Raw genomic sequence first — 15,381 nt, forward strand, 5'->3', positions numbered from 1 at the left:
ACATTGCCCTAGAGCTGCAAGGCAGAAAGTGCTGCGTTCTTTCCATAGGGGCAGATGGGCCCCAAAGCATCTTTTTGTTTTGTTTGTTTATTAATGTTATGATGGATTACAAACTTGTGAAATTTCAGTTGTACATTTTTGTTAGTCATGTTGTGGGAACACCACTTCCCCCTCCGTGCCCTCCCCCAACCCCCCCTTTTCCCTGGTAACCACCCATCAGATCTCCTTCTCAATATACTAATTTCCACCTATGAGTGGAGTCATATAGAGTTCGTCTTTCTCTGACTGACTTATTTCGCTGAACATAATGCCCTCGAGGTCCATCCACATTGTTGTGAATGGGCCAATGTCGTCTTTTTTATGGCTGAGTAGTATTCCATTGTGTATATATACCACATCTTCTTTATCCAATCATCAGTTTCTGGGCATGTATGCTGGTTCCACGTCTTGGCTATGGTAAATAATGCTGCGATGAACATAGGGGTGCAACGGACTCTTGAGATATCTGATATCAGGTTCTTAGGATAGATACCCAGTAATGGGATGGCTGGCTCATAGGGTATTTCTATTTTTAACTTTTTGAGAAATCTCCATACTGTTTTCCATAGTGGCTGTACCAGTTTGCATTCCCACCAACAGTGTATGAGGGTTCCTCTTTCTCCACAACCTCTCCCACATTTGTCGTTCTTGGTTTTGGATGTTTTTGCCAATCTAACGGGGGTAAGGTGATATCTTAGTGTAGTTTTGATTTGCATTTCCCTGATGATTAGCGATGATGAACATCTTTTCATGTGTCTATTGGCCATGTTCATATCTTCTTTGTGAAATGTCTGTTCATGTCCTCTGCCCATTTTTTGATCGGGTTGTTTGTTTTTTTGTGTTAAGCAGTGTGAGTTCTTTGTACCTATTCTCCTCAAACTGTTCCAGAAAATTGAGAAAGATGGAGAACTCCCTAACACATTCTATGAAGCCAACATCACTCTGATCCCCAAACCTGACAAGGACAACACAAAGAAGGAGAACTACAGGCCGATATCACTGATGAACATAGATGCAAAAATCCTCAACCAAATTTTGGCAAACCGATTACAGCAATACATCAAAAAGATTATACACCATGATCAAGTGGGATTTATACCAGGGACACAGGGATGGTTCAACACCCGCAAGTCAATCAACGTGATACACTACATCAACAAAATGAAAAACAAAAACCACATGATCATCTCAATAGACGCAGAGAAAGCATTCGACAAGATCCAACACCCATTTATGATAAAAACCCTCAGTCAAATGGGTATAGAAGGAAAGTACCTCAACATAATAAAGGCCATATATGATAGACCCACAGCCAACATCATACTCAATGGACAAAAGCTGAAAGCCATCCCTCTGAGGACAGGAACAAGACAAGGGTGCCCACTTTCACCACTCCTATTCAACATAGTACTGGAGGTGCTGGCCAGAGCAATTCGGCAGGAAAAAAAAATGAAAGGAATCCAAATAGGTAACGAAGAAGTAAAACTCGCGTTGTTGGCAGACGACATGATCTTATACATAGAAAACCCCAAAGAATCCACAGAAAAATTATTAGAAATAATCAACAACTACAGCAAAGTAGCAGGGTATAAAATCAACGGGCCCCAAAGCATCTTGCTTCCAGCTCTCTGGGAAGCTAAGAAACAACTCGCTCTGCACAGTGCTCTAACAGCCTACCGGGAACATCTCTTACAAAGGCCTGTGAAACGCAGTTTCTTTGCAGGCCTGACCGGGGAGAAGTAGAACATCTGCTCTGGGTGTGCTACATTGCCCTAGAGCTGCAAGGCACAAAGTGCTGCCTTCTTTCCAACGGGTGAGAAGGGCCCCAAAGCATCTTGCTTCCGGCTGTTTGGGAAGCTGAGAAACAAGTCGCTCTGCACAGTGCTCTAACAGCCTACCGGGAACATCTCTTACAAAGGCCTGTGAAACGCAGTTTCTTTGCAGGCCAGATCTGGCTGAAGTAGAACTTCTGCTCTGGGTGTGCTACATTGCCCTAGAGCTGCAAGGCACAAAGTGCTGCCTTCTTTCCAAAGGGTGAGAAGGGCCCCAAAGCATCTTGCTTCCAGCTTTCTGGGAAGCTAAGAAACAAGTCGCTCTGCACAGTGCTCTTACAGCCTACCGGGAACATCTCTTACAAAGGCCTGTGAAACGAAGTTGCTTTGCAGGCCTGACCTGGGAGAAGTAGAACATCTGCTCTGGGTGTGCTACATTGCCCTAGAGCTGAAAGGCACAAAGTGCTGCCTTCTTTCCTTAAGGGCAGATGGCCCCTAAAGCATCTTGCTTCCAGCTCTTTGGGAAGCTAAGAAACAAGTCGCTCTGCACAGTGCTCTAACAGCCTACAGGGAACATCTCTTACAAAGGCCTGTGAAACGAAGTATCTTTGCATGCCAGATCTGGCTGAAGTAGAACTTCTGCTCAGGGTGTGCTTCATTGCCCTACAGATGCAAGGCACAAAGTGCTGCGTTCTTTCCATAGGGGCAGATGGGCCCCAAAGCATCTTGCTTCCAGCTCTCTGGGAAGCTAAGAAACAACTCGCTCTGCACAGTGCTCTAACAGCCTACCGGGAACATCTCTTACAAAGGCCTGTGAAACGCAGTTTCTTTGCGGGCCTGATCAGGCTGAAGTAGAACTTCTGCTGTGGGTGTGCTACATTGCCCTAGAGCTGCAAGGCACAAAGTGCTGCCTTCTTTCCAAAGGGTGAGAAGGGCCCAAAAGCATCTTGCTTCCGGCTGTTTGGGAAGCTAAGAAACAAGTCGCTCTGCACAGTGCTCTAACAGCCTACCGGGAACATCTCTTACAAAGGCCTGTGAAACGCAGTTTCTTTGCGGGCCTGATCTGGCTGAAGTAGAACTTCTGCTCTGGGTGTGCTACATTGCCCTAGAGCTGCAAGGCAGAAAGTGCTGCGTTCTTTCCATAGGGGCAGATGGGCCCCAAAGCATCTTTTTGTTTTGTTTGTTTATTAATGTTATGATGGATTACAAACTTGTGAAATTTCAGTTGTACATTTTTGTTAGTCATGTTGTGGGAACACCACTTCCCCCTCCGTGCCCTCCCCCAACCCCCCCTTTTCCCTGGTAACCACCCATCAGATCTCCTTCTCAATATACTAATTTCCACCTATGAGTGGAGTCATATAGAGTTCGTCTTTCTCTGACTGACTTATTTCGCTGAACATAATGCCCTCGAGGTCCATCCACATTGTTGTGAATGGGCCAATGTCGTCTTTTTTATGGCTGAGTAGTATTCCATTGTGTATATATACCACATCTTCTTTATCCAATCATCAGTTTCTGGGCATGTATGCTGGTTCCACGTCTTGGCTATGGTAAATAATGCTGCGATGAACATAGGGGTGCAACGGACTCTTGAGATATCTGATATCAGGTTCTTAGGATAGATACCCAGTAATGGGATGGCTGGCTCATAGGGTATTTCTATTTTTAACTTTTTGAGAAATCTCCATACTGTTTTCCATAGTGGCTGTACCAGTTTGCATTCCCACCAACAGTGTATGAGGGTTCCTCTTTCTCCACAACCTCTCCCACATTTGTCGTTCTTGGTTTTGGATGTTTTTGCCAATCTAACGGGGGTAAGGTGATATCTTAGTGTAGTTTTGATTTGCATTTCCCTGATGATTAGCGATGATGAACATCTTTTCATGTGTCTATTGGCCATGTTCATATCTTCTTTGTGAAATGTCTGTTCATGTCCTCTGCCCATTTTTTGATCGGGTTGTTTGTTTTTTTGTGTTAAGCAGTGTGAGTTCTTTGTACCTATTCTCCTCAAACTGTTCCAGAAAATTGAGAAAGATGGAGAACTCCCTAACACATTCTATGAAGCCAACATCACTCTGATCCCCAAACCTGACAAGGACAACACAAAGAAGGAGAACTACAGGCCGATATCACTGATGAACATAGATGCAAAAATCCTCAACCAAATTTTGGCAAACCGATTACAGCAATACATCAAAAAGATTATACACCATGATCAAGTGGGATTTATACCAGGGACACAGGGATGGTTCAACACCCGCAAGTCAATCAACGTGATACACTACATCAACAAAATGAAAAACAAAAACCACATGATCATCTCAATAGACGCAGAGAAAGCATTCGACAAGATCCAACACCCATTTATGATAAAAACCCTCAGTAAAATGGGTATAGAAGGAAAGTACCTCAACATAATAAAGGCCATATATGATAGACCCACAGCCAACATCATACTCAATGGACAAAAGCTGAAAGCCATCCCTCTGAGGACAGGAACAAGACAAGGGTGCCCACTTTCACCACTCCTATTCAACATAGTACTGGAGGTGCTGGCCAGAGCAATTCGGCAGGAAAAAAAAATGAAAGGAATCCAAATAGGTAACGAAGAAGTAAAACTCGCGTTGTTTGCAGACGACATGATCTTATACATAGAAAACCCCAAAGAATCCACAGAAAAACTATTAGAAATAATCAACAACTACAGAAAAGTAGCAGGGTATAAAATCAACGGGCCCCAAAGCATCTTGCTTCCAGCTCTCTGGGAAGCTAAGAAACAACTCGCTCTGCACAGTGCTCTAACAGCCTACCGGGAACATCTCTTACAAAGGCCTGTGAAACGCAGTTTCTTTGCGGGCCTGATCTGGCTGAAGTAGAACTTCTGCTCGGGGTGTGCTACATTGCCCTAGAGCTGCAAGGCACAAAGTGCTGCCTTCTTTCCAAAGGGTGAGAAGGGCCCCAAAGCATCTTGCTTCCAGCTCTTTGGGAAGCTAAGAAACAAGTCGCTCTGCACAGTGCTCTAACAGCCTACCGGGAACATCTCTTACAAGGGCCTGTGAAACGAAGTTTCTTTGCAGGCCTGACCTGGCAGAAGTAGAACATCTGCTCTGGGTGTGCTACATTGCCCTAGAGATGCAAGGCACAAAGTGCTGCCTTCTTTCCTTAGGGCAGATGACCCCTAAAGCATCTTTTTCCAGCTCTTTGGGAAGCTAAGAAACAACTCGCTCTGCACAGTGCTCTAACAGCCTACCGGGAACATCTCTTACAAAGACCTGTGAAACGCAGTTTCTTTGCGGGCTTGATCTGGCTGAAGTAGAACTTCTGCTCGGGTTGTGCTACATTGCCCTAGAGCTGCAAGGCACAAAGTGCTGCCTTCTTTCCAAAGGGTGAGAAGGGAACCAAAGTATCTTGCTTCCAGCTCTTTGGGAAGCTAAGAAACAAGTCGCTCTGCAGAGTGCTCTAACAGCCTACCGGGAACATCTCTTACAAGGGCCTGTGAAACGAAGTTTCTTTGCAGGCCTGATCTGGCTGAAGTAGAACTTCTGCTGTGGGTGTGCTACATTGCCCTAGAGCTGCAAGGCACAAAGTGCTGCCTTCTTTCCTTAAGGGCAGATGGCCCCTAAAGCATCTTGCTTCCAGCTCGTTGGGAAGCTAAGAAACAACTCGCTCTGCACAGTGCTCTAACAGCCTACCGGGAACATCTCTTACAAAGGCCTGTGAAACGCAGTTTCTTTGCGGGCCTGATCTGGCTGAAGTAGAACTTCTGCTGTGGGTGTGCTACATTGCCCTAGAGCTGCAAGGCACAAAGTGCTGCCTTCTTTCCAAAGGGTGAGAAGGGCCCCAAAGCATCTTGCATCCAGCTCTTTGGGAAGCTAAGAAACAACTCGCTCTGCACAGTGCTCTAACAGCCTACCGGGAACGTCTCTTACAAGGGCCTGTGAAATGAACTTTCTTTGCAGGCCTGACCTGGCAGAAGTAGAACATCTGCTCTGGGTGTGCTACATTGCCCTAGAGATGCAAGGCACAAAGTGCTGCCTTCTTTCCTTAAGGGCAGATGACCCCTAAAGCATCTTGCTTCCAGCTCGTTGGGAAGCTAAGAAACAACTCGCTCTGCACAGTGCTCTAACAGCCTACCGGGAACATCTCTCACAAAGGCCTGTGAAACGCAGTTTCTTTGCGGGCCTGATCTGGTTGAAGTAGAACTCCTGCTCGGGGTGTGCTACATTGCAGTAGAGCTGCAAGGCACAAAGTGCTGCCTTCTTTCCAAAGGGTGAGAAGGGCCCCAAAGTATCTTGCTTCCAGCTCTTTGGGAAGCTAAGAAACAACTCGCTCTGCACAGTGCTCTAACAGCCTACCGGGAACATCTCTTACAAAGGCCTGTGAAACGCAGTTTCTTTGCGGGCCTGATCTGGCTGAAGTAGAACTTCTGCTGTGGGTGTGCTACATTGCCCTAGAGCTGCAAGGCAGAAAGTGCTGCGTCCTTTCCATAGGGGCAGATGGGCCCCAAAGCATCTTTTTTTTTTTTTTGTTTATTAATGTTATGATGGATTACAAGCTTGTGAAATTTCAGTTGTACATTTTTGTTAGTCATGTTGTGGGAACACCACTTCCCCCTCCGTGCCCTCCCCCCACCCCCCCTTTTCCCTGGTAACCACCCATCAGATCTCCTTCTCAATATACTAATTTCCACCTATGAGTGGAGTCATATAGAGTTCGTCTTTCTCTGACTGACTTATTTCGCTTAACATAATGCCCTCGAGGTCCATCCACATTGTTGTGAATGGGCCAATGTCGTCTTTTTTTATGGCTGAGTAGTATTCCATTGTGTATATATACCACATCTTCTTTATCCAATCATGAGTTTCTGGGCATGTAGGCTGGTTCCACGTCTTGGCTATTGTAAATAATGCTGCGATGAACATAGGGGTGCAACGGACTCTTGAGATATCTGATATCAGGTTCTTAGGATAGATACCCAGTAATGGGATGGCTGGGTCATAGGGTATTTCTATTTTTAACTTTTGAGAAATCTCCATACTGTTTTCCATAGTGGCTGTACCAGTTTGCATTCCCACCAACAGTGTATGAGGGTTCCTCTTTATCCACAACCTCTCCAACATTTGTCGTTCTTGGTTTTGGATGTTTTTGCCAATCTAACGGGGGTAAGGTGATATCTTAGTGTAGTTTTGATTTGCATTTCCCTGATGATTAGCGATGATGAACATCTTTTCATGTGTCTATTGGCCATGTTCATATCTTCTTTTGAGAAATGTCTGTTCATGTCCTCTGCCCATTTTTTGATCGGGTTGTTTGTTTCTTTGTTGTTAAGCAGTGTGAGTTCTTTGTACCTATTCTCCTCAAACTGTTCCAGAAAATTGAGAAAGATGGAGAACTCCCTAACACATTCTATGAAGCCAACATCACTCTGATCCCCAAACCTGACAAGGACAACACAAAGAAGGAGAACTACAGGCCGATATCACTGATGAACATAGATGCAAAAATCCTCAACAAAATTTTGGCAAACCGATTACAGCAATACATCAAAAAGATTATACACCATGATCAAGTGGGATTTATACCAGGGACACAGGGATGGTTCAACACCCGCAAGTCAATCAACGTGATACACTACATCAACAAAATGAAAAACAAAAACCACATGATCATCTCAATAGACGCAGAGAAAGCATTCGACAAGATCCAACACCCATTTATGATAAAAACCCTCAGTAAAACGGGTATAGAAGGAAAGTACCTCAACATAATAAAGGCCATATATGATAGACCCACAGCCAACATCATACTCAATGGACAAAAGCTGAAAGCCATCCCTCTGAGGACAGGAACAAGACAAGGGTGCCCACTTTCACCACTCCTATTCAACATAGTACTGGAGGTGCTGGCCAGAGCAATTCGGCAGGAAAAAAAAATGAAAGGAATCCAAATAGGTAACGAAGAAGTAAAACTCGCGTTGTTTGCAGACGACATGATCTTATACATAGAAAACCCCAAAGAATCCACAGAAAAACTATTAGAAATAATCAACAACTACAGCAAAGCAGCAGGGTATAAAATCAACGGGCCCCAAAGCATCTTGCTTCCAGCTCTCTGGGAAGCTAAGAAACAACTCGCTCTGCACAGTGCTCTAACAGCCTACCGGGAACATCTCTTACAAAGGCCTGTGAAACGCAGTTTCTTTGCGGGCCTGATCTGGCTGAAGTAGAACTTCTGCTCGGGGTGTGCTACATTGCCCTAGAGCTGCAAGGCACAAAGTGCTGCCTTCTTTCCAAAGGGTGAGAAGGGCCCCAAAGCATCTTGCTTCCAGCTCTTTGGGAAGCTAAGAAACAAGTCGCTCTGCACAGTGCTCTAACAGCCTACCGGGAACGTCTCTTACAAGGGCCTGTGAAATGAACTTTCTTTGCAGGCCTGACCTGGCAGAAGTAGAACATCTGCTCTGGGTGTGCTACATTGCCCTAGAGATGCAAGGCACAAAGTGCTGCCTTCTTTCCTTAAGGGCAGATGACCCCTAAAGCATCTTGCTTCCAGCTCGTTGGGAAGCTAAGAAACAACTCGCTCTGCACAGTGCTCTAACAGCCTACCGGGAACATCTCTCACAAAGGCCTGTGAAACGCAGTTTCTTTGCGGGCCTGATCTGGTTGAAGTCGAACTCCTGCTCGGGGTGTGCTACATTGCAGTAGAGCTGCAAGGCACAAAGTGCTGCCTTCTTTCCAAAGGGTGAGAAGGGCCCCAAGGTATCTTGCTTCCAGCTCTTTGGGAAGCTAAGAAACAACTCGCTCTGCACAGTGCTCTAACAGCCTACCGGGAACATCTCTTACAAAGGCCTGTGAAACGCAGTTTCTTTGCGGGCCTGATCTGGCTGAAGTAGAACTTCTGCTGTGGGTGTGCTACATTGCCCTAGAGCTCCAAGGCAGAAAGTGCTGCGTTCTTTCCATCGGGGCAGATGGGCCCCAAAGCATCTTTTTTTTTTTTTTTTGTTTATTAATGTTATGATGGATTACAAGCTTGTGAAATTTCAGTTGTACATTTTTGTTAGTCATGTTGTGGGAACACCACTTCCCCCTCCGTGCCCTCCCCCCACCCCCCCTTTTCCCTGGTAACCACCCATCAGATCTCCTTCTCAATATACTAATTTCCACCTATGAGTGGAGTCATATAGAGTTCGTCTTTCTCTGACTGACTTATTTCGCTTAACATAATGCCCTCGAGGTCCATCCACATTGTTGTGAAGGGGCCAATGTCGTCTTTTTTTATGGCTGAGTAGTATTCCATTGTGTATATATACCACATCTTCTTTATCCAATCATGAGTTTCTGGGCATGTAGGCTGGTTCCACGTCTTGGCTATTGTAAATAATGCTGCGATGAACATAGGGGTGCAACGGACTCTTGAGATATCTGATATCAGGTTCTTAGGATAGATACCCAGTAATGGGATGGCTGGGTCATAGGGTATTTCTATTTTTGACTTTTGAGAAATCTCCATACTGTTTTCCATAGTGGCTGTACCAGTTTGCATTCCCACCAACAGTGTATGAGGGTTCCTCTTTATCCACAACCTCTCCAACATTTGTCGTTCTTGGTTTTGGATGTTTTTGCCAATCTAACGGGGGTAAGGTGATATCTTAGTGTAGTTTTGATTTGCATTTCCCTGATGATTAGCGATGATGAACATCTTTTCATGTGTCTATTGGCCATGTTCATATCTTCTTTTGAGAAATGTCTGTTCATGTCCTCTGCCCATTTTTTGATCGGGTTGTTTGTTTCTTTGTTGTTAAGCAGTGTGAGTTCTTTGTACCTATTCTCCTCAAACTGTTCCAGAAAATTGAGAAAGATGGAGAACTCCCTAACACATTCTATGAAGCCAACATCACTCTGATCCCCAAACCTGACAAGGACAACACAAAGAAGGAGAACTACAGGCCGATATCACTGATGAACATAGATGCAAAAATCCTCAACCAAATTTTGGCAAACCGATTACAGCAATACATCAAAAAGATTATACACCATGATCAAGTGGGATTTATACCAGGGACACAGGGATGGTTCAACACCCGCAAGTCAATCAACGTGATACACTACATCAACAAAATGAAAAACAAAAACCACATGATCATCTCAATAGACGCAGAGAAAGCATTCGACAAGATCCAACACCCATTTATGATAAAAACCCTCAGTAAAATGGGTATAGAAGGAAAGTACCTCAACATAATAAAGGCCAATATATGATAGAGCCACAGCCAACATCATACTCAATGGACAAAAGCTGAAAGCCATCCCTCTGAGGACAGGAACAAGACAAGGGTGCCCACTTTCACCACTCCTATTCAACATAGTACTGGAGGTGCTGGCCAGAGCAATTCGGCAGGAAAAAAAAATGAAAGGAATCCAAATAGGTAACGAAGAAGTAAAACTCGCGTTGTTTGCAGACGACATGATCTTATACATAGAAAACCCCAAAGAATCCACAGAAAAACTATTAGAAATAATCAACAACTACAGCAAAGCAGCAGGGTATAAAATCAACGGGCCCCAAAGCATCTTGCTTCCAGCTCTCTGGGAAGCTAAGAAACAACTCGCTCTGCACAGTGCTCTAACAGCCTACCGGGAACATCTCTTACAAAGGCCTGTGAAACGCAGTTTCTTTGCGGGCCTGATCTGGCTGAAGTAGAACTTCTGCTCGGGGTGTGCTACATTGCCCTAGAGCTGCAAGGCACAAAGTGCTGCCTTCTTTCCAAAGGGTGAGAAGGGCCCCAAAGCATCTTGCTTCCAGCTCTTTGGGAAGCTAAGAAACAAGTCGCTCTGCACAGTGCTCTAACAGCCTACCGGGAACGTCTCTTACAAGGGCCTGTGAAATGAACTTTCTTTGCAGGCCTGACCTGGCAGAAGTAGAACATCTGCTCTGGGTGTGCTACATTGCCCTAGAGATGCAAGGCACAAAGTGCTGCCTTCTTTCCTTAAGGGCAGATGACCCCTAAAGCATCTTGCTTCCAGCTCGTTGGGAAGCTAAGAAACAACTCGCTCTGCACAGTGCTCTAACAGCCTACCGGGAACATCTCTCACAAAGGCCTGTGAAACGCAGTTTCTTTGCGGGCCTGATCTGGTTGAAGTAGAACTCCTGCTCGGGGTGTGCTACATTGCAGTAGAGCTGCAAGGCACAAAGTGCTGCCTTCTTTCCAAAGGGTGAGAAGGGCCCCAAAGTATCTTGCTTCCAGCTCTTTGGGAAGCTAAGAAACAACTCGCTCTGCACAGTGCTCTAACAGCCTACCGGGAACATCTCTTACAAAGGCCTGTGAAACGCAGTTTCTTTGCGGGCCTGATCTGGCTGAAGTAGAACTTCTGCTGTGGGTGTGCTACATTGCCCTAGAGCTGCAAGGCAGAAAGTGCTGCGTTCTTTCCATAGGGGCAGATGGGCCCCAAAGCATCTTTTTTTTTTTTTTTTGTTTATTAATGTTATGATGGATTACAAGCTTGTGAAATTTCAGTTGTACATTTTTGTTAGTCATGTTGTGGGAACACCACTTCCCCCTCCGTGCCCTCCCCCCACCCCCCCTTTTCCCTGGTAACCACCCATCAGATCTCCTTCTCAATATACTAATTTCCACCTATGAGTGGAGTCATATAGAGTTCGTCTTTCTCTGACTGACTTATTTCGCTTAACATAATGCCCTCGAGGTCCATCCACATTGTTGTGAAGGGGCCAATGTCGTCTTTTTTTATGGCTGAGTAGTATTCCATTGTGTATATATACCACATCTTCTTTATCCAATCATGAGTTTCTGGGCATGTAGGCTGGTTCCACGTCTTGGCTATTGTAAATAATGCTGCGATGAACATAGGGGTGCAACGGACTCTTGAGATATCTGATATCAGGTTCTTAGGATAGATACCCAGTAATGGGATGGCTGGGTCATAGGGTATTTCTATTTTTAACTTTTGAGAAATCTCCATACTGTTTTCCATAGTGGCTGTACCAGTTTGCATTCCCACCAACAGTGTATGAGGGTTCCTCTTTATCCACAACCTCTCCAACATTTGTCGTTCTTGGTTTTGGATGTTTTTGCCAATCTAACGGGGGTAAGGTGATATCTTAGTGTAGTTTTGATTTGCATTTCCCTGATGATTAGCGATGATGAACATCTTTTCATGTGTCTATTGGCCATGTTCATATCTTCTTTTGAGAAATGTCTGTTCATGTCCTCTGCCCATTTTTTGATCGGGTTGTTTGTTTCTTTGTTGTTAAGCAGTGTGAGTTCTTTGTACCTATTCTCCTCAAACTGTTCCAGAAAATTGAGAAAGATGGAGAACTCCCTAACACATTCTATGAAGCCAACATCACTCTGATCCCCAAACCTGACAAGGACAACACAAAGAAGGAGAACTACAGGCCGATATCACTGATGAACATAGATGCAAAAATCCTCAACAAAATTTTGGCAAACCGATTACAGCAATACATCAAAAAGATTATACACCATGATCAAGTGGGATTTATACCAGGGACACAGGGATGGTTCAACACCCGCAAGTCAATCAACGTGATACACTACATCAACAAAATGAAAAACAAAAACCACATGATCATCTCAATAGACGCAGAGAAAGCATTCGACAAGATCCAACACCCATTTATGATAAAAACCCTCAGTCAAATGGGTATAGAAGGAAAGTACCTCAACATAATAAAGGCCATATATGATAGACCCACAGCCAACATCATACTCAATGGACAAAAGCTGACAGCCATCCCTCTGAGGACAGGAACAAGACAAGGGTGCCCACTTTCACCACTCCTATTCAACATAGTACTGGAGGTGCTGGCCAGAGCAATTCGGCAGGAAAAAAAAATGAAAGGAATCCAAATAGGTAACGAAGAAGTAAAACTCGCGTTGTTTGCAGACGACATGATCTTATACATAGAAAACCCCAAAGAATCCACAGAAAAACTATTAGAAATAATCAACAACTACAGCAAAGCAGCAGGGTATAAAATTAACGGGCCCCAAAGCATCTTGCTTCCAGCTCTCTGGGAAGCTAAGAAACAACTCGCTCTGCACAGTGCTCTAACAGCCTACCGGGAACATCTCTTACAAAGGCCTGTGAAACGCAGTTTCTTTGCGGGCCTGATCTGGCTGAAGTAGAACTTCTGCTCGGGGTGTGCTACATTGCCCTAGAGCTGCAAGGCACAAAGTGCTGCCTTCTTTCCAAAGGGTGAGAAGGGCCCCAAAGCATCTTGCTTCCAGCTCTTTGGGAAGCTAAGAAACAAGTCGCTCTGCACAGTGCTCTAACAGCCTACCGGGAACGTCTCTTACAAGGGCCTGTGAAATGAACTTTCTTTGCAGGCCTGACCTGGCAGAAGTAGAACATCTGCTCTGGGTGTGCTACATTGCCCTAGAGATGCAAGGCACAAAGTGCTGCCTTCTTTCCTTAAGGGCAGATGACCCCTAAAGCATCTTGCTTCCAGCTCGTTGGGAAGCTAAGAAACAACTCGCTCTGCACAGTGCTCTAACAGCCTACCGGGAACATCTCTCACAAAGGCCTGTGAAACGCAGTTTCTTTGCGGGCCTGATCTGGTTGAAGTAGAACTCCTGCTCGGGGTGTGCTACATTGCAGTAGAGCTGCAAGGCACAAAGTGCTGCCTTCTTTCCAAAGGGTGAGAAGGGCCCCAAAGTATCTTGCTTCCAGCTCTTTGGGAAGCTAAGAAACAACTCGCTCTGCACAGTGCTCTAACAGCCTACCGGGAACATCTCTTACAAAGGCCTGTGAAACGCAGTTTCTTTGCGGGCCTGATCTGGCTGAAGTAGAACTTCTGCTGTGGGTGTGCTACATTGCCCTAGAGCTGCAAGGCAGAAAGTGCTGCGTTCTTTCCATAGGGGCAGATGGGCCCCAAAGCATCTTTTTTTTTTTTTTTTGTTTATTAATGTTATGATGGATTACAAGCTTGTGAAATTTCAGTTGTACATTTTTGTTAGTCATGTTGTGGGAACACCACTTCCCCCTCCGTGCCCTCCCCCCACCCCCCCTTTTCCCTGGTAACCACCCATCAGATCTCCTTCTCAATATACTAATTTCCACCTATGAGTGGAGTCATATAGAGTTCGTCTTTCTCTGACTGACTTATTTCGCTTAACATAATGCCCTCGAGGTCCATCCACATTGTTGTGAAGGGGCCAATGTCGTCTTTTTTTATGGCTGAGTAGTATTCCATTGTGTATATATACCACATCTTCTTTATCCAATCATGAGTTTCTGGGCATGTAGGCTGGTTCCACGTCTTGGCTATTGTAAATAATGCTGCGATGAACATAGGGGTGCAACGGACTCTTGAGATATCTGATATCAGGTTCTTAGGATAGATACCCAGTAATGGGATGGCTGGGTCATAGGGTATTTCTATTTTTAACTTTTGAGAAATCTCCATACTGTTTTCCATAGTGGCTGTACCAGTTTGCATTCCCACCAACAGTGTATGAGGGTTCCTCTTTATCCACAACCTCTCCAACATTTGTCGTTCTTGGTTTTGGATGTTTTTGCCAATCTAACGGGGGTAAGGTGATATCTTAGTGTAGTTTTGATTTGCATTTCCCTGATGATTAGCGATGATGAACATCTTTTCATGTGTCTATTGGCCATGTTCATATCTTCTTTTGAGAAATGTCTGTTCATGTCCTCTGCCCATTTTTTGATCGGGTTGTTTGTTTCTTTGTTGTTAAGCAGTGTGAGTTCTTTGTACCTATTCTCCTCAAACTGTTCCAGAAAATTGAGAAAGATGGAGAACTCCCTAACACATTCTATGAAGCCAACATCACTCTGATCCCCAAACCTGACAAGGACAACACAAAGAAGGAGAACTACAGGCCGATATCACTGATGAACATAGATGCAAAAATCCTCAACAAAATTTTGGCAAACCGATTACAGCAATACATCAAAAAGATTATACACCATGATCAAGTGGGATTTATACCAGGGACACAGGGATGGTTCAACACCCGCAAGTCAATCAACGTGATACACTACATCAACAAAATGAAAAACAAAAACCACATGATCATCTCAATAGACGCAGAGAAAGCATTCGACAAGATCCAACACCCATTTATGATAAAAACCCTCAGTAAAACGGGTATAGAAGGAAAGTACCTCAACATAATAAAGGCCAATATATGATAGACCCACAGCCAACATCATACTCAATGGACAAAAGCTGAAAGCCATCCCTCTGAGGACAGGAACAAGACAAGGGTGCCCACTTTCACCACTCCTATTCAACATAGTACTGGAGGTGCTGGCCAGAGCAATTCGGCAGGAAAAAAAAATGAAAGGAATCCAAATAGGTAACGAAGAAGTAAAACTCGCGTTGTTTGCAGACGACATGATCTTATACATAGAAAACCCCAAAGAATCCACAGAAAAACTATTAGAAATAATCAACAACTACAGCAAAGCAGCAGGGTATAAAATCAACGGGCCCCAAAGCATCTTGCTTCCAGCTCTCTGGGAAGCTAAGAAACAACTCGCTCTGCACAGTGCTCTAACAG

The sequence above is a fragment of the Equus asinus genome, chromosome 1 (assembly GCF_041296235.1).
Source record: "Equus asinus isolate D_3611 breed Donkey chromosome 1, EquAss-T2T_v2, whole genome shotgun sequence".
Taxonomy (NCBI): domain Eukaryota; kingdom Metazoa; phylum Chordata; class Mammalia; order Perissodactyla; family Equidae; genus Equus; species Equus asinus.